Here is a 21,074-nt window from a genome sequence, read left to right on the forward strand (position 1 = left end):
TTCGGTATATTACTTATCAATTTTGGTTAACGTTTGTGTTTAACCCCCCAGATACGGGGTATTATTTACCCGAATAAAATATTAATTTATTTGAGTTGTGTAATATTGTTGTTTTAGGAGCACGGATGCATCATGGAATTGATCCCATGGAGGATCTTGGTTTAATGGCGTGCTCCAGGTGAGTGACCCACCTTCAAATTAATTTTAGGAATTAAATTTGTGAATATTTCGTGTGAATTGAATATTTGAAATTGATATTTTATGTGTTAAATATTTAGTGGTTTTATTTGTGAAAATTTGATGCCCAATTGAGTGAATCAAAATATATATATATTAAAAAATATATTTTGATTCAAAGAATTTTATGAAATTGAATTGAAATTATTAATTATTAAATCAATTTGTTGGAATATTTCATAATTGAATATTTCCAAAATATGTTTATGTGTTTGATATCATGAGAATTTCTATCTAGAATCGTATTGCTAATTCATAATGTTTTTAATATACATTTTGGTGCCAAAAGAATATATTTGGAAATTTAAAGAAATTGTGGTTTGATTTATTGTAATTATTGCTATGCTTATTAGTTTTAAAAATTGTTTTGGTGTATAACATAATATATATGTGTTCGAATAATTTGGCTTATATACCATTTGATTGAATGTTTGGATTATGCATATAAAAAATATTTGCCTTATTAAATATGAGTTGTCATTTTACGTAAGGTTTGACAATGTATTAAATGGTTTTATATTCTAATGGGTTCATAAGTGAACTTGGAGTAGTTAAATATTTTGGTATTTAAATTGAGATTTTAAATCATTTTGGAAACTATTTGGTTTGAGAAACCAGATTGAAAATCATATAATTTTAAGCACGATCAAATATTTTATAATTTTAGGTGCTTAAAATTGGTTTATGGTGAATATATTTCACTGTGGTATTTCTGGTTTTCGTATGAAATGATATTTTGAGATTTTGAAATATTTGAACAAGCAGTTGAACTTGACAATTAAATTATGATTATGATACAGTAGGATACTGTATCGGTTATTTTAATCGATGTACCATATAGTACCAGAGTTTGGTTCAGTATTATGTTACAGCGTGCTGGGTTTACCACGGTGCCATGAGGTTGGTTTCATCCAACGGTTATCTATTGTAACCACGGACTGTGAGGTCGGGTTCATCCGACGGTTTTAGTATTATTACCATGGTGCTGTGAGGTTGGTATCCTCCAACGATTTATTATTGCCACGGACCATGAGGTTGGGTACGTCCCGATGGTTATTTATTATTTCCACGACACCGTTCATATATTGAGGGTCGTGAGGTGGATGTATCCCACGGTTTACAGATTGGTACGTCGTATGGTACATTGTATATGTTGTATTTAACGTTGTTTTTATTAATTATTTCAATTGGAAAACTTAATACAAATTTTTATGGAATTTTATTATGTTTTTGATTTCTTATTTATAATAGTGTTTTAACAGTGCATTTCATCTTGATTTTTCTAATTATATTGATTTGGTGATTTTAAAAAGATCTTACTATGTTTTTACCATTTATCTTAAATTGAGGTTTTAATTTGATTTAATTTTTCTTTTACTTAATTCTTCAAGAAATTAATTCATTTTAATTAAACAATTATTTCATGAATTGTTTAATGTGAGTTTTATTAATATTTCGGTATTAATTATTATGACATGGATTAATTATTAGTAACTGTTATAAGTTATTTTTATTTCAATTTATTCATTATAAATTTTGGATGCTCGATTTATTATATTTTATTGGATATTTAGTTGACTAATTGATTCCTTGGTTTTCGGGAAATAGAAATAACGGGTTTTGCGAAAATGTTTTAAAAAGGGGAACTTTTCCAACGGAGTGAATGGTGAGGGTTTGAGAGAAAATATTATTTTTAATTAATTATTATTTATTTATTTATTCTTAATTAATCAAGTATACTATAATTATTATTACGGTTATAATTATACAGTAAATATGGTCACTCACTGAGATGATTAGCATCTCATATTTCTGAATTCCATTCCCCTAGGTACCAGGTTTGGGAGACGTTGATCGTCCGGGACGAGCCCGACGTCTCAGTTCTTTGCCGAAAGTCCAAGAAATATTTCTTTCCTTTTCCTCTTCATCTTGTATTGCTCCTTTATCTAACATTGTATTAATTTTATATTGATTTGTATAATGCTCTGTTTACTGTATTGGACATTTATTTGTTAATTATGCATTGATTTACTATTATTCATTTGGAGTGTTGCAAAATTGTGGAATCAAATTATAGTAATGTGGGAGGAATAAGGGGATGTATATAAAAGTGTGTTTTCAGTGCAGAAAATTTATGGTAAGTCCAACCCTTAGAGGAAGTTCTGCCGGATTTCCATTGGAAGGTCCGGTAGGATTTCCCTGGGATCAGGGCTTGTCTAGGGTTCCGGCGAGGAATTTTGGATGGGTCCTGACAGGTGTGGTGATTTTTTGAGAATGTAGGAGGTTCTGGGTTCAATTTTTGTTATGGTCCTATTTTAATTTTATTTTTTTATGGGTTTCTAAATGTTTAAACAAAAAATTGAAAAAAGAGAAGGAAAAGGCGATGCATTTGTTGAAGAATATGTCGCCTTTTCATCTATTTGGCGACGCATTCTTAAAATAATGTGTCGCCTAACACTATATTAGCTAGTTTTTGTTGTATTATTACATCCAAGTTATTTGGCCTGATGGTGTGGTGATTTTTTAAAGAGTAGGAGGTCCTGGGTTCAATTTTTGTTATGGTCATATTTTGATTTTATTTTTTTTATGGGTTTCTAAATGTTTAAACAAAAAAATTAAAAATAAAAAAAAATAGGAAAAGGTGACACATTTGTTGCCTGTTTAGCGATGCATTAATAAAGTCGCTTATTTAGCAACACATTAATAGAGTTGACTATTTAGCGATGCATTAATAGAATGGCCTATTTAGCTACGCATGAATAGGGTTGACTATTTAGCGATGTATTAATAGATTAGTTGACTAATCTGAAATAGAGATTTTTTTTTAAATTTTTTTTTTTGGGTTACTTGCAGGTTTTTGAACAAGAACAATAAGAGATGGAATCATTAATGGGTATTATCATTTTGGAATTGTTGCTGTCATTTGGTTTCTAGATCAAGATTTAAAGATCTTTTTTGTAATTGTTGTAGATATAGGAAAGAAATTTGATATATGAATTACATTTAGTAAAACTTTAATTTAATCAATTTTAGTTTTTTTTTTTTTATAATGCTTTAATTTATAGTATTATTTTACTAGGTAAGTTTGATATATTTAGATTATCTGAAATGAAGGTTTTTTTCTTTTTTTTTTTTTTGCCTTTCGCTACTTGCAAATTTTTTAACAAGAACAATAAGAGGTGGAATCATTAATGGGGATTATCGCTTTGGAACTGTTGCTGTCATTTGGTTTCTAGATCAAGATTTAAAGATCCTTTTTGTAATTGTTGCAAATATAGGAAAGAAATTTGATTGTGCAAACTTTTTTTTTTTTTTGCTCTTTTTATGTGTAGATAATTTTAATTATTATATGTACCATCAGTTATTTTTGAATGGTTGATATCAATCTATTAAAGAAATTAGATTTAAATTTTTATTATTTGTTTTTGAATATATTACTTTTGTGATTATTGTTTTAACTATTATCAACTTTAAATTTAAGATAATTTTCATTTTAAAGAAAACAGTACTATAAATTAAATTAATAATAAGTAATAAAATTATTATTAAAATTAAAATTTGAAATCTCATATAAATAAATAACATTATTTTTATTAATTAATTTCACTGCATAAAATTGATTTAAATTATTATTATTATAATAATAGTACTTTTTAGTAACATTTTGAAAATGATTCTAAATCTTAATTTTTTATAATAAAATTAAAATTAAAATTTAGAGAAACGTAGTTTTAATTTAATATATTTGTTTCTTGAAACAAAATTGAATATCTTTCGTCATTTATTTTATATGATTTGATAATTCCTGTCGATTTAACTATGCATTATCAAACGTTCGACTGGATAATATGATATGAAAAATATATATCATTAATGATAGTGTGAAGACCCTTTTTTTTTTGGGGATAAAATATTAAGATCATGTGAAGACTATTCTGTCGTTTGAGAGATGAAATGGAAGAGCAATGTAACAAATAATGAAAAAATTAATTTTGAACTAAAAGATTACTAAACTATAAACTCGTTTTTGAAACCAAGACAAGAGAACAGAAAAGAAACATTCACAAATATTATCCAAAATTTGTAAACTTTGTATCCATATCTCAAATTGGCAGGTGTTAAATTATATAACTACATCTAGAAATACAAGCATATGGATAACATGAACACTCTGTTAGAGCCACAATATATTCAATAACCATACACAAAAATATTCATGGAAACCCCAAGAAAGAATTAATCTCCTTCTAGCTAGTAAGGCCAAAAACCTCCATCTTGCCTCTTTACAAGGATCTGATTGTACTCTGGCCTTGATATCTGCAAATGAAATCATTCATTCAACTATTAATAAAGTTGATAAAATTCAGATTATCCAAACTTGTCAGAAGAAATAAGAACCATTTCTCTTAGAAGGGAACCATATCACAAGTGCATGTTGGGATTCGAATCAAGAAGTGTTTATCTTAATCATCAAAATAGTGAAAAACATGCTTAAATAAAATATTCTCAATTATACAAAACACTCATAATATGGTTGAAGAAAACATGAATATACAATAACAAACTTATTAAAGAATATTTCAAAACCTACATATCCCAAACGGAGAAAGTTAGGCCTCTTTCTCAGTACTCACAAAGTAAACCAATTTACAGGAAGAAATTTTGACTTAGACAATGCCTACTAAAATTACCGAGATGAATACTCTTATAGTACGCATGATTACTATTTTTTTTTTTTTGTTTTGGTTACTTAGTGATAACACATTACATTGTCTGAGGTCCCAAACGCAATCATGGAATAACTTAAAAGAAATTACGATTAAGAAGAATACTAGCCAATTCTGATAGATGCTCATTGTTGATGCTCATTTTGCCCATGATGACCAAGTGTTGTTACATGGCTATGATGCAAAGCCTACAGTGAAAAACTGAGAAGATCAAATGGACACTGGAGTAAGAATCAAGCAAAAGTTTGAGAAGGGAAAACGGAAACTGCAGCTGTGAGATCAGTAAAACTAGGAGGCTTGCTTTTAAGAAGAGTATCAACCCTGTTTTGCAATAAATTGCAAAGTCATAACTGTTTCTTATGTAGAGGTGGTAGCTACCAAATCCATTCCTGAGAAGGAAAAACGCACGGTGTCTGACATTTTCATAATTTGGATCGGCACGGGTGATTACCGCAGTTTTGACATATACGACGATTTGAGCTTAATCCCCCTTGAGTGAAGTGGATCACGTTTCCATCATCGTAGTATATCCCTATCAATATAATTTATTTATATATACTACTAAAAAAAATAAAAAGGAAAAAAAAGAAGTTTGTGAAACCACAAAAAGACTGCCAAGCATTCAGAGGAATGAAGAAGAAGGAAGGAAGAAGAAGAAGATCACCTTGATGGGCTTCTTTTCTTCATCTCCTTGTGTATATGTGAGACCCAGCTGGCTCCAGTTCATTCCTAGGGATTTTGTTCCAAAGCAGAGTCATGTAAGACAACTGCATATATTAAATTAGGTGCATGGAGTCAATACTGGGCTTTGTCCGTGACGTAGAAATGATTTGTTGAGAATTAAATAATTTATTGTAAATCCATTTCTTAACTCTTAAACAGATCAGAATAATTAAACCAACAAAAAAGTATAAAGAAATGTCTATGTGGGATAGCCTATCGCAATGTTCACACTTCTTCTCCATGTAGAAGATTTTGGACGTTTTAAATAAGGTCTCTAATGATATATATATATATATATATATATATAAGGCACCAAAATATCATTGCTAATATTTTTCTACTAATCCACGATATAATATTATATATCTGATGCAACACCTCACAAACTATTATGTATATGTTTAATTATTATGTATATATAGGAGAGACAAAGAGAGCTAATGTTCATTCAAGAGTAGGGTATAAAAAATAACAATAATATTAGAGTTATCAAAATATTATCAAATGATATGACGATGATATATTAATATTTAATCAGTTTATTTCTTTAATTTACTTATCCATCTAAAAGTTCATTTTTTTTTATATTTATATTATATGAATATATCTATTAATAATTTTTTAATATGTGTTATTTAGTAAATCAATTTAATAAATATTTTAGTAATTGTAGTATTATTAAAAAAACAATATGCTTAAACATACCTACTATTACAGTGACATATATATTTAATTTGTCTAATTTTTTTAATTGAATTTTTTTTTTCTTTTATTGTTAAAGAAATCCTACAAGCAATCTTGCACAATCATGAATGATAAGCACAAGACTAATGGGGGTAAAAATGAAAGCAAAAAAGTCCAAATGAATTAAGAATATGATAAAGCGCTATGATGAGGCTAAAATCAACATGTTGAAGTGGCTCTAGGTTGAGCTAAATTAATTTGGACAATTGCTTGATCATGAGCTAACTTAAATTTTTTTTTTTAAATTTCTTTTTATATTTTACTTTACAATCCTCTTTTTAAGTAGTGATACAATTTTGGTGCATTTATGTTGAGAATGCAATCACGTACTCTGATATATTTCATGTCTTTCCAATTTTGTAGGGAGGGGGAATGACTTATCAATTCTCATCAATTTAGTTTGTTTTTCAAACTGTATTTGCTTTTCTCATTTCTTCTTATTGCATGGGATTTCAATGTCCTTTGTTTTCACAAATCTGAGAAAATATCTTATCGTAGACAACTACTGCAAAAATTCTAGAACTTGTCTTTAACATGTAACTAATGTATCAATGATCTTTCATTAATTAAGAACTCAACCAATAACTGTTGTCAATCTTGTAAATCATAAATTTAGCTAACGCATTTACTTATCTTAATCCTCACTCAAAACCTCAAAATCTATCTCCTTCCAAAACGAATCAATACAACTATCACAAAAGTTACCAACTCTCCAAAGTGCGGCCAATCTCTCAACAGAAACTTTACAAGCACTCCCACAATATTTGGCATCATAAATAAATCGCAAGATGGAGTATATAACATAACACATGGCTGACACAACAATAAAATTACTAGCTGGGAATCCTCGTGGAAAAAGAAGGATTGCATAAATAACAGCAAATGGGGTTGCTATCTGCCCGTTCGTGCCAAGATCAATGACATTCCTTGCCAGCAAGCCAGCTTTGCAATATATTGCAAAGTCTTCACAGTTGTTGAAAAGTTTGTAGGCACCAAAACCATCATGCTTTCCAAGGAAATGAGCGCGGTGCAGGACATCTTCTGTTGGACTGGTAGAGGCAAGGGTACAGGTACCCCCTTGAGTTTTGGCTATAAAGAAAGCAAGATTAACACCATATTTATATAGATACAATTCCCCTCCATCAAGAAAACTATTTATGCTACAAGACTCTACACGACATTCCGTTGATTAACCACCACCACCAATAGGGTCTTCTCCTCGTTGAGGTGAATCACTTCTCCATCACCCACATATATCCCTGAATATCAAAGTTGACTTGATAAGAAAAGATTATTATATATACATATATAGAAGGCCAAATAAGCTAGTCCCATGAATTCTTAAACTCAATAAGGATTAACGATTCAGGGTATAGTCAAGCAAAAACCTTTAACACAGATGAAATGAATTCTCTAGGTGTGTTATGACTGATAAAATAAAAAATAAAAAAAATGAACACTCTGTTTGAAACACATGTTTGACACACTCTTTGGAGGAAAGAAACGGAGAAGAAGAAGATCACCATGACAGGCATAGGTATACCTTCAGTTCCGCCTCCATGCGAAGATGTGATCTTTAGGCTTCATTTGCTTCTTTTGTATCTTATTAGAAAGCAGCCTTTGGATATTAAATGATAATATGTAAACTATTAGATCAATATTTATTAATAGTTTAATTAACTTATAAATAAATAACAATGCGAAAAACTACATTAATTAAAATTTATATATATATATATATTAACTCAATCATATGGAGAGCAAAGCGAGAAAATTACTTTTCCAAATACTGCCCAGTAGAAAAGTATGAAGCATGCTAGAGTCCAGAGCACTGGAAGAGTCTGAGACCAAATCTTAATAGCAAACAAAAAAAGGCAAAAGCACACATTAGTATTCTTAAAAACAGGTCAATTAAGAATTCAATACGGCCCAAACCACCAGAAGCCAATATCTCATCAGCCACTGGCAATCTCTCTGCTTCAATTTTGATAACATTAGGACAAGCTCCGATATCAGAAACCAATCTACAAACATAGTAAACGCTGAGACATCTAGCTACCAGACCAGTAAAAGTAGCAGGGGCAAGTTGCAGTAGGGAAAGAGAGACAGCAGTAGTAACAGCCAAGAAAAATGCTGTTTGCCAACTTCTGCTGAACACAATGCTGTCTACTACTAGCAATCCTGTTTTGCAATACATTGCAAAGTCTTCATCATTGTTTATGAAGTGGTAATAGTCACTGGAGGTGCCATAGTTGAGAAGGAAGGCCGTACAGTCCTGAACAACTTGAGGTGGATCAGCAGAGGCAAGGGTGGAAGTATGTTCCCAGAATTTGGTGAGGAAGAGAGCTGGATTGACACCATATTCAAAGAGATAGACATCTCCTCAAGAAAGAAAATCTTCTATGGATGAAAAGACCACACCATGACAATTAAAGTGGATCACCTTCTTATCGAAAATATATATCCCTGGGGTCTCATACAAGCAGGCAAATAATATCCCATGAATAGTGTTTATATGCTATACATACAGATTCCAAATTCCAATCATATGAAGAAAATAAAATTAAAATGAAAAGAAAAAAAAAAGACCACTATAGTATCTTTAGAAGAAGAAATGGGACAAGTGCCAAAAAATCACCATGATATGATTTTGTATTGCCTCCCTTCCATGTGTAGATGTGATCTCCAGGCTCCAGTTTTCTCCAGAGTTTGTTTGAAAGCACCCTCTGAATCTTCATCCATAGCTCTCCTCTCATCTTATACTTTGGGAATTCTCCTTACTCAGCTCTTCAAAATTTGTGTTTTGGAGAATGGATATAGTCGAAATCAACCACAGATAACATACCAAACTACCAATACTGAACAATTAAAATTGATTTGGCGGAGGCAAATGAATTGCAAAGTTGCTTTCTTCAAAGTCAGCTTAAGGGTTAGGTGTAACTAGGTGAATGGGATCATATAGTTCCTAGGATTATGTGAAGAAAAATGGGCAGCGCATGTGGTCAATACTGGTTTTGGACTTGGACTATAATGCAAAAAAGGATTGGCCAACGAAAGTTTTTTAAGTCCATTTCTCTATTCTTAAACAAATAACCTAACCAATTATCAATCCTATTAGTCAACAAGGGCAGGATATATATATTAGTAGTAGTTAAGTGTGTTCTGCTAATCCACTTGCCATACAATATTATTTGATGGAAGACCTCCCTGAAACTAATAAATATACAATTTCTTATGAAATTTATCATGCATATGTATATATATATATATATATACAAACAAGAGAGGGAGAGAAAGAGACCTAATATTCATCCAGAATAATGGGCTATAAAAATAATTTTAACACCTAATGTGACAGCAAAGTTATTCTATTTAAAATTGTGATGACTGTTGTTTCAACAAAGGAAGCCCTGCAATGGATATTATATAAGACAGTAACTCATGGTTTTTGGTAGAGCAAAAGCAAATGGAAAAGAGACAAAACTAGCTTCACTAAATTCACGTTCGACTCTGTTCTTAGCATACAAAAGTTTCATTTTGGAACTCTTCATGGATATACTTTTGGCCCCACCTTTGGTTTCATATCGGACATATACAAAAAGTAAATTGCTAAACAATCATCATTTGTCTAGCTTGCATAGAAAACAATAATAAGCACTGGGGTAATAGTGGTGTTTAGTTTCAATAATCTTTTTCTTTATTTTTTTTTATTTTTTATTTTTTATGTATTTCTTGACACTATAGATCAAGCTAACCTAACTAGCTCTCTTTCTCTATCCTTTTACATATAATATGTAAACCTGAATGACGACTTCTATTGCTAAGCCCTGTTTATTTTGTGTAATTTTAGAATAAGATGATTCATGCAGACATCATATCAAAATCAATTTTCCAAAGTCGAAACATTTATGCTCTCTCTCAAGAAGCTTGTATGGCCTACTCTATTGCCCAACTAGTTCATTATACGAATAAGCTGAATTGTTTTTCGATTACCTAAAACCAAATCTTAAAGCTATATAATCATGTATCAGTGGTAAAAATCTTAAACCAAATCTTAAGCTAGCAATAGTTATTTTGGGGCTACTTCCTCATGGTTGGGTTGAGCTAGTTATGCTTAATTCAGATGAATTAGTTACTTGATGAACACTTGTGCTCTTATACTTTAGTCAAGTTTAGGGCAAACTACAGGTTCTCTATCAAAGCTTTACATATATATATATATATAAAATTCTGAACCATGAATAACCTATAAGCTACACTGACCATGCTTCTAAAGTCTAAAATTGAGGAATATCCAAAATTACTATGTAAAATTAAGATCAAATACAAATGGAACTATGTTAATTAAACAAAGACTAAAGATAATGGAATCGTCATATAAATGATGAATACTTGATTAGTTGTGACAGAATGATTATTTGGTATATGTAGAATCTGGATTCCTAGGAATAACTACATTGTGCAGGATGTTATCCATGGACAAAGCAAGATGGACAAAGCGGAGGAATGGTAAAGCGAAGTTTCTATGTACCACCATCAGGTTAGCCACTCTATTCTACAAAGTAACAGATGGGTTCAAAAGCAGTATGTTCAAGCTTATTTGATGTTGGAAGCAGCACTAACAGAAAAAGAGGAGGGAAAGTTGAGCATGATGGGATGAATTTTTTCGAGCAAAATGAATGAAAAAACACAAAATTTTAATTAAAAAGTCCAAGTGGAAGGAGCTAAGACTCACATGATTGAGAAACTTGGTAAAATATTGCATTCAATAGGACAAAAAGACAAAAAAGAATACATGTCGAGGAACTCAGATAATTTCACATAAGACATATATGATATAACATAATTGAGATAAAGCTTAATAAAAAAATTGAAATTAGGCTCTACTTCCAAGCACTCAGTGATGCAACATGGAAACAACCTCTGAAAACTTATTAGAAAAGAGGAAAAACAGATTCTAAGGCTTAAACATTAATTTGGCATGATCTAGGACAAGATGGGCTTGTTTGGGATCTTCAAGGATTTTAGTAGATTAATTTAGTTTCCTATTTTTAATTAGAGTATTTTATTATTTAATTAGGTTTCCTATTATTTTCAGTTTCTTAATGTTATTAGTTTCCTTATTTAACTAGGTTTCCTATTATTTTAGTTTCCTAATATTATTAGATGATTTTAATATAGATAGGGTTCTTTGTAATTCTTGGAGGAATGAATCAATATTACAAGAATTTTATGAGATTATTTTCTCTGGTTTTGTGTGATGCAAAACAAACTTAGGTGTGATGCCTAGGATTTTGGGAGTGATTCCTAAAATCAATCTAGTGTGATACTAGAATCCTATCTATTTCTTTTCTATTTTCTTTCTTTCTCTACCTGTCCTACATCAGTTTGGTATCAGAGCCTGGTTCCAACCCTAGCCGCGTAAGCAGTTCCGTCAACAGTAATTCTTCGGCGTGAACAGTAACCCGTAGCGTGAACAGTATCCGGTGATCAGATTGTTTCTTTGAATTAAGGAATCATGACTATGAGATCTGGAAAGAGTTTTAGAGGTAGAATAACTAACAATCAATTTGAAGAATTATTTATTCGTATGGTCAAACAAGTGGAGTCTCTTAATGTTCAGGTTAGTAATATTGAAGCCCAAATATCTCAACCTAGCAGTTCTTCAACTAACAATGAACAAGATGAGAATCCTGAAGCCAATGATGATAAAAGTCAAGAGAAGCTGCTAGCAAAGACTATTGCTCCAGTGCCTTTCCCTACAGCCCAACAGACACCTAATTAGGTGAGAGATATATTGCAATCAACACAAGGACGTCACAATACTTTTGATGACATCACAAAGAGGGTAAAGATTAAACTACCAGATTTCGAAGGTAAAGTAAATCCAACTGAGTTTGCTGACTGGCTTTCTTCCATTGAAGAATATTTTGATTGGTATGATATGGATGATGATCGGAGAGTAAGGTTCGCTAAGATGAAGCTAGTAGGTCTTGCCAAAATTTGGTGGATGGGTGTTGAAGGAGATTTAAGGAGAATGGGATTACCATCCATTGGTACTTGGCAAGAGATGAAAGCTAAGCTAAGGGAAAAATACATGCCTACCAATTACTATGATAAATTATGTGAGTAAGCAATCAACTTGAAGCAAAGTAATTTGTTAGTTGCTGAGTATATGCAGAAGTTTGATGAGTTGAAGACTCGAAGCCAACAACTTGAAGATCCAAGGCAAACATTAGCAAGATTTAAATCTGGTTTGAGGTCCGACACTAGGAGGGAGCTACTAAGACAACCTATCTACAGCTTGGAGCAAGCTTTTCAAGTTTCTTTGGATTTGGAGGAGTATCTTGGAAGTTTCAAAAGATCTGATATAAATCACAGCAACAGAGTTATAGGAAATCAGCCTTCAAAACAACCTATGAAGGCCAAGGTACCTTTTCCTAATGCTTCTGAACTTAGAGGAAAAGGCAACCAATGTTTCAAATGTGGACAGCCTGGTCATATGGCATATACTTATCCTAAAAGAAACCTACGTCTTGATGTAGAACATCATGAAGAACCTGATCAACAAAGAGAAGAAGATGAAGACAATTTCAACTATGGAGTTTATAATCCTGATGACTTGGAAGAAGATGAAGTAGATACTTCATTAAATGCTGTTGTTAGACGTATCCTTTCAATTCTGAAAGATGAGAAGGAAGATTGGAAACGCACCTCTATTTTTCAAATGTTGGTGTGTTGTGAAAATCAAGCACAAAAACTTATCATTGATGGTGGTAGTAGTATGAATGTTGTTTCGGCATCTATGGTAGGATGATTAAAACTTCCTATTGAACCGCATCCACATCCATATAAAGTAGCATGGATTGACTGTACTTCAATTCCGGTAACCCAACGCTGTCTAGTTTCTTTTTCATGTGGGGTTTACAATGACTCAATTTGGTGTGATGTGATTCCGATGAAAGTAACACATATTCTTCTTGGTCGTCCTTAGCTTTATGATAGAGATGTGTTTCACTGTGGGAGAGGAAATACCTACTATTTCATGTTCAAAGATAGGAAGGTTGTGTTGAAGCCTATGACGGTAGCTGAGATGGATAAATATAAGGTGGAAAAACCAAGTAAGGCTTCTAACAATCCACAAAAGTCTCTACATATTCTTACTAAGAAGAATTTTGAGTGAGAAAGTAAGAAAAATGGAGTTATATATGCTGTTCTAGCAAAGGAAACAAAGAAGGAAACAGCAACCAGCAAGCAAACGTTTCCAGTAGAGATTCAGAAGTTGCTGTCTGATTTTTTAGATTTTGTTCCGGAAGGGTTTCCAAGTGAATTACCTCCTTTAAGTAACATTCAGCATGCCATAGACCTTGTACCAGGAGCTCAATTACCTAATCTTCTAGTATATCATATGAATCCTAGCGAGCATGCGGAGCTTAAGAGGCAAGTGGAGGAGTTACTGTCTAAGGGATTCATCCGTGAGAGTTCAAGTCCTTATGCTGTTCCTGCTTTGCTTACACCCAAGAAAGATGGGAGTTGGTGACTGTGTGTTGATAGTTGTGCGATTAACAAGATTACAATCCAATATCGCTTCCCTATCCCTCGATTTGATGACATGTTGGACATGATGGCTGGTTCGTGTATATTTTCAAAATTGGATCTAAAAAGTGGATATCACCAAATTCGTCTAAGGCCCAGAGATGAATGGAAAACAGCTTTCAAAACAAAGGATGGTCTTTATGAATGGCTAGTAATGCCATTTGGTTTTTCAAATGCTCCAAGTACATTTATGAGGTTTATGAATCAAATTCTACAGCCATTCTTTGGTAAATTTTTGGTAGTATATTTTGATGATATATTGATATATAGCAAGAGCAGGGAAGACCATCTTTCACATTTGCAGCAAGTTATGAGAGTTCTTCGACAAGAGAAGCTCTACATAAATATGAAGAAATGTTGTTTTATGACATCATCAGTGGTATTCTTGGGTTATGTTGTTTCGTCAAGAGGACTGGAAATGGATCCTTTGAAGATTAAAGCTATCCTAGAGTGGCCAATTCCTAGTTCATTGCAAGAGGTACGAAGCTTTCATGGATTAGATACATTTTATTGAAGATTTATTCAAAATTTCAGCTCGATTATGGCTCCAATAACTAATTGTATGAAGAAAAACCAATTTCTTTGGGCCAAAACAGCAACAAAAGCTTTGGAAGAGGTTAAGAAAAGATTGACTGAAGCACCGATTCTTCGACTACCAGATTTTTCGAAGGTTTTTAAGGTAGCATGTGATGCATCTAATGTGGGAATTGGTGGCATACTTAGTCAAGAAGGGCATCCTATTGCATTTTTCAGTGAGAAATTCAATGAAGCTAAGCAAAAGTATTCTACTTATGACAAAGAATTTTATGCGGTGGTTCAAGCTTTGCGATATTGGCGTCATTATCTCATATCAAAGGAGTTTATTCTATTTTCAGATCATGAAGCCCTCAAGTACATCAACTCACAAAAGAAGATGAATTATCGGCATGGGAAATGGATTTCTTTCTTGCAAGAATACTCATTCGTTATCAAACACAAATCTGGTGCAGAAAACAAGGTTGCTGATGCATTGAGTAGAAGAGGACAGCTAGGTGAATATCCTAATTTTTCACTACATGATGGTTATCTTTTTAAGGAAACCAAACTTTGTTTGCCTAATACATTTTTCACTACCTCATGAGCCATAGAAAGAGTTAAGCATGGATTTGGTTTTAGGATTACCTAAAACAATAAGGAGGCATGATTGCATAATGGTTATGGTTGATAGATTTTCAAAAATGGCACACTTTATTGCTTGTTCAAAGACCATGGATACCATTCACGTAGCTAAATTATTTTTCAAAGAAATAGTTCGTCTTCATGGACTACCTATGACAATAGTTTCAGATCAGGATGTAAGTTTATGAGTTATTTTTGGAGAACCTTATGGAAGACAATGAATACCAAATTGAAGTTCTCTTCTGCTTTTCATCCACAATCAGATGGTCAAACAGAAATTGTAAATTGAAGCTTGGGAGATTTATTTCGCTGTCTAGTCGGAGATCACATAACTAGTTGGGATCAAATACTTCCTATGGCAGAATTTGCATATAATAGCTCCATAAATAGGAGCACAGGTTGCAGCCCATTTGAAATTGTAACTGGGATGCTCCCTAGGAAGCCTATTGACTTGGTTCCTTTGCCTTTGGCAGCAAGACCAAATGCTGAAGCTGAAACTTTTGGAAGACACATTCAAGAAATTCATGATGATATTCGCAGAAAAATTGCTCTAAGTAATGAAAGCTACAAGGCACATGCTGATTTGAAGAGAAAATTAGCTGAATTTAATGAAAGGGATATGGTAATGGTTCGGATAAGGCCTGAACGTTTTCCTAAAAGCACTTATAAGAAGCTACATTCAAGGAATGTTGGTCCATATAAGATTTTAAAGAAAATCAGCTCAAATGCCTATGTCCTTGATCTACCAAAGGATATGGGTATAAGTAATGTCTTCAATATTGAGGATCTAAGTTCTTATGAGGGACATGAAAATGATACAGCAAGTGGTAGCAAGGCAGCAAGTCTACCATCTACATTTCGATTAAAAGAGGAAATTGAAGATGTTGTTGATCATCAAATAGTATCAACTAGAGGTGGAGGATATCAACAGTATCTTGTTAAGTGGAAGAACCGACCACTTTCAGATTGCACATGGATCATTGACCAAGAATTTCAGAAACTCAATCAAGACCTCTATAATCAATTTCATGCCATCAACTCACCGGGGTCGAGTTTTTCTAAGCCAAGGGGAATTGATGTAAGATGGAAACGACCTCTGAAAACTTATCAGAGAAGAGGAAAAACAGATTCTAAGGCCCAAACATTAATTTGGCATGATCTAGGACAAGATGGGCTTATTTGGGATCTTCAAGGATTTTAGTAGATTAATTTAGTTTCCTATTTTTAATTAGAGTATTTTATTATTTAATTAGGTTTCCTATTATTTTCAGTTTCTTAATGTTATTAGTTTCCTTGTTTAACTAGGTTTCCTATTATTTTAGTTTCCTAATGTTATTAGATAATTTTAATATAAATAGGTTCTTTGTAATTCTTGGAGGAGTGAATCAATATTACATGAATTTTATGAGATTATTTTCTCTGGTTTTGTGTGATGCAAAACAAACTTAGGTGTGATGCCTAGGGTTTTGGGAATGATTCCTAAAATCAATCTAGTGTGATACTAGAATCCTATCTATTTCTTTTCTATTTTCTTTTTTTCTCTATCTGTCCTACATCACTCAGATTCAACCACCTTCATGCAATCAAACTCGAACCAATTATAAAGCTTAATATGTATGAGCACTACTTTTTTCCCCTAAAGAAATCTTCTCTATAGTTCTATCCAATTCTAACCAAAATAAGATTTCTAAATTCCTAAATTCATTCAAACAAAGGTTCCAAGAATCTCATCCCTTTTGTCCATAGTGTTCTTTGTAACAAGTTCTTCCTCTTAGAATTTTTTGTTTCCAGAGAACTTGGGTATTTTCTTATCAAACTTTGCAGGCTCTCTCGATCCTCATATTAAATTGTTGGAAGGAAAAAGTACATTTTCATTGCTACCTACCAAATCCAAATTTCAGTTTATTACCCCCAAAAAAATAAAAAAAATAAAAAAGATTTCAGTTTCCTCCTTGGAGCTTGCTTGTATAATTGTTTAGCTATTATTCAAATGTCTCAAATCAGATACCCAAAATAGACTTTTTTTTTTTGTTTTTTTCTATTGTTTTTCAGGCAACAACGTTCAGAAATCACTACCATTTAACATTAAGAGATCAAAATATATATATATATATATATATATATTTATATATATATATATATATATATTCCATTGCAAGAACTAAATCGCAGTATCAAATTAATAAATAAAAAATGACGGAAGAGAAAACGGACCAGATCTTTGAAGATGATAAAGGCGATGATAATGAAAAGAATGCAGAGGATCTCAAATTCGGCCGCTTCGACGAATCCGAAAACCTTGTTGACACCTCTAGTGATTGCTGACTCGTTCTTGCTCCTGCTCCCAGCTTGCCTCGCCATTGCCATCCGCTGATTTCTTCTCTCTCTCTCTCTCTCTCTCTCTCTCTCGCGCGCGCTCTCTCTTTACATTTTACAGTTTCACCATCAATCTTATAATACCGTAGGAAAAAAGAAATAATGTGGCTGCTTCCAAACGCAGCCTTAAAGTTTTGTTCTTTTTTTTTTTTTTAAATAACAAATAAATAAATAAAATAACCATTTTTTTAAAATATATTTTTAGAGTTTTTTTTTAATAAAAAATATAACATTTACCTCTTTTTATTAAAAAATATTTAAAATTTTGTTGTCATGTCTCGAAAGTGTTTCCTCCTACCTTTATTTTATTTCTAAATTATTTAATGAGACCAAGAAGGTGGGCCTTTTTTTTTTAAAATTTTTTTTTTGTTGGGGTGAGGAAAGAAGGGTATTGAGCTAGTTATTGTTACCATTCCTATGTTCCTTTAATTTGTGACCTGAAAGACAATTTCCATTGCAAGTTCTGTTTAATGTAGTGGTAAAAAATCATTTGTTTATGTAGGCAACAATTCCAATTCAAATTTTTACCAATATAATTTATGAAGAAATCATATCAACGTCCATTTTTCTGAGACAAAAACAACCAAAGAGTTCTTTTTGGCAACTTGGAGAATATTTTAAATTACCTTGACTGTGTATCTCGTTCATTATGCAAATAAGTTGAATTTTGATACAGTTATACGAAATTTATCTAAAGCCACAGAAAGAGAGAGGATCCCTTATAGCTCTCTGTAATTTTTTTTTTTATTTTTTTTAAATAATCATGTGGAAAAAAATTGGATTAGTAGGGGGGTAATGAAAGATATATTATAACAAATTTTTGATTAATCAATAAACTTTTTCCGTTGTGGTTTTTGACTGCGTGTATAGGTTGACTATTTTTAATTTGATAGTATTATTTGACTTTGCCTCGCTTTTTAGTTCTCTCTTTGGATTAGAATATATCAGCACCCGTACAAAGGTGAATGGTATGTTTGGACTAGTACATTATACATGCAACATTTAGTCTTGGTTTGGTAATATATAGATTTAAAAATAATCAGCTGTATTTATGCTAAATAAAGGATCAACTTCTATTATGTTAAAGAAAAAATATCAGTAAAATGTTTAATAACTTGTATAAATAAAAATGCCACAAAACATATAAGTTATAAATAAATATTTGATAACTTATAAAATTTAATTATTGTAAATTTTAAAATTACTAAAGTGGACATAAATGTATATAAGTTATGTTTTTTTTTTAATAACAAAAATACAATAATTTATATGTAATTATGTTATGACATTTTTATATTAAAAATATAATATACATAATATATGATTTTTTTTATTTTTTTTAAAATCTTTATTTTAAAATAAAATACTTAACAACCAAAATTATTTGTTTATCAAGCACCTAAGTGGCAAAAAATTCTTTTATCATTGATTCTAGGGTTGCCAGAATAATTACTAAACTAAGGCTTAGATATATTAGTAAATGTATAATTGAACAAGATGTTAAAATTTCAGAACATATGATTTTATCATTAGATTCATTACCATTCGGAAATAAAAATTCAAAACTCCTCTAAAAATATAATACTAGTTTAAGGTGAGCCTAAAAAAAGATAGGGCTGTTTCAGAATAAATACTTGCATACTAAATTACAACAAAAATTTCAAGTTTATATGTTTAACATCTAAAACAGCAAGTATCATTGACTAAAAATTAAAACTCAACCAATATCGCAATATAAATCCTACATAAATCATAAATTAATCCATGATTTTTCTTGCTTTGATTCTCTTTCAGAATAGCAAATTCTCATGATGCATGAGTTGAGGCACTACCGAAAAATGACCATTACGCATCCAAGATGGTTGTTAGGACTCGTCTAAAATTTCTTACCGGAACCCTAGACAAGCCCTGATCCCAGGGAAATCCTACCGGACCTTCCAATGGAAAATCCGGCAGAACCTCCCCTAAGGGTTGGACTTACCACAAATTCCCTGCACTGAAAACACACTTCTATATACACTACCTTATTCCTCCCATATTACTACAATTTAATTCCACAAATTTACAACACTCCAAAATAATAACAGGAAATCAATATATTATTCAATAAATATATGTCCAATTAGTATACAGAGCATTATACAAATGATTGTGAAATTAATACAACGTCAGATAAAGAAGCAACACAAGATGGAGAGGAAAAATGGAGGAAATGCCTTTTGGACTTTCGGTAATGAACTGAGACGTCGGGCTCGCTCCCGGACAATTAACGTCGACTAACCTTGTCAGGACCCGTCCAAAATTCCTCACCGGAACCCTAGACAAGCCCTGATCCCAGGGAAACCCTACCAGATCTTCCAACGGAAAATCCGGCAGAACCTCCCCTAAGGGTTGGACTTACCACAAATTTCCTGCACTGAAAACACACTTCTATACACATCCCCTTATTCCTCCCACAATACTACAATTTAATTCCACATATTTGCGGCATTTCAAATAATTAATAGAAATCAGTGCATAATTAATACATAATTGTCCAAGATAGTATACAGAGCTTCATAAGGTACTATTAAGTATAGAAATTATACAATAAGGATGAAAGAAATATTACAATTGAAATAAATGAGACAAAGATAACTTCTCAAATTACGACAGCGACAGAGATTAGGTTCGTTCCGGGAGAACGTCTACCACTCTTTGCACCTAGGGGAACAGAATTTAAAAATATGAGATGCTAATCATCTCAGTGAGTGACCCTATCTACTGTACACTTTTAATATTAATAATATAACAATAAAAGGAATTTAATTAATCAATACCAAACAATTAAATAAATAAATAAATAATAAATACTAGTTCTTTGAAAATAATATTTTCTCTTAAAACCCTCACTATTCACTCCGTTGGAAAGGTTCCCCTTTTAAAACATTTTTGCAAAACCCATTATTTGTATGCCCAAAAATCAAGGAATCATTAATTTAATAAATAATAATTAAATAATACAAATATAAATAAAATATAATAAGATATAATAAAATAAATTTAGAACACTTGCATGAAAGAAATATAACATAAAAGAAGAATTCAATATATAATTCGTATAATTTGATTAAATAAATTAAGGCAAACAGTATCAAAAATATAATTTAAATAATTATAGATAGATGATAAAACAAATTAAATGCATTTAATTTAAATACGATTTTAGAACCTTTAGGATTTGAAATTTCTATCTGAAAATTTATACTTGATGCACCACACCATATACCAGTGATGCCCTCCGATATCCCAGCGTCTCGAGCACCGTCTGGCGGGGGGGTTAAAGAGAGAAACTTGCATACGTTCGCTTCGGCGTCCCGATAGCGCCGCTGCTTAAACCATCATCCCGGCCATGGAGGGGGGCGGCTTATGCGCACTATATAAAACTTGCCTACCCTCGGTCCAATGGCAATTCACAGGAGACATTATAATTTGCGCGTTCAACTACATATACATTACAGAACACCAGTACTG

At 31.9% G+C, this 21,074-nt stretch overlaps 1 long non-coding RNA gene across 3 annotated transcripts; it reads right to left on the reverse strand.

The window, feature by feature from the left end:
• Positions 1-7,026: 7,026 nt before the first annotated feature.
• On the reverse strand, positions 7,027-17,602 carry LOC125421716 (uncharacterized). 3 transcript variants are annotated; one of them, XR_009638550.1, is made up of 4 exons: positions 17,400-17,602; positions 8,210-9,218; positions 7,975-8,049; positions 7,027-7,690 (listed from the first exon to the last, which is right to left on the reverse strand). It is a non-coding gene; the product is annotated as an uncharacterized LOC125421716 (long non-coding RNA). The 3 variants fall into 3 exon arrangements; XR_009638549.1 differs by lacking the exon at positions 17,400-17,602 and having other exon boundaries at positions 8,210-8,897; positions 9,070-15,039; XR_009638548.1 differs by lacking the exon at positions 17,400-17,602 and having other exon boundaries at positions 8,210-15,057.
• Between the last annotated feature and the right edge of the window lie 3,472 nt (positions 17,603-21,074).

This window comes from Ziziphus jujuba, chromosome 4, assembly GCF_031755915.1.
Source record: "Ziziphus jujuba cultivar Dongzao chromosome 4, ASM3175591v1".
In the NCBI taxonomy this organism is placed as follows: domain Eukaryota; kingdom Viridiplantae; phylum Streptophyta; class Magnoliopsida; order Rosales; family Rhamnaceae; genus Ziziphus; species Ziziphus jujuba.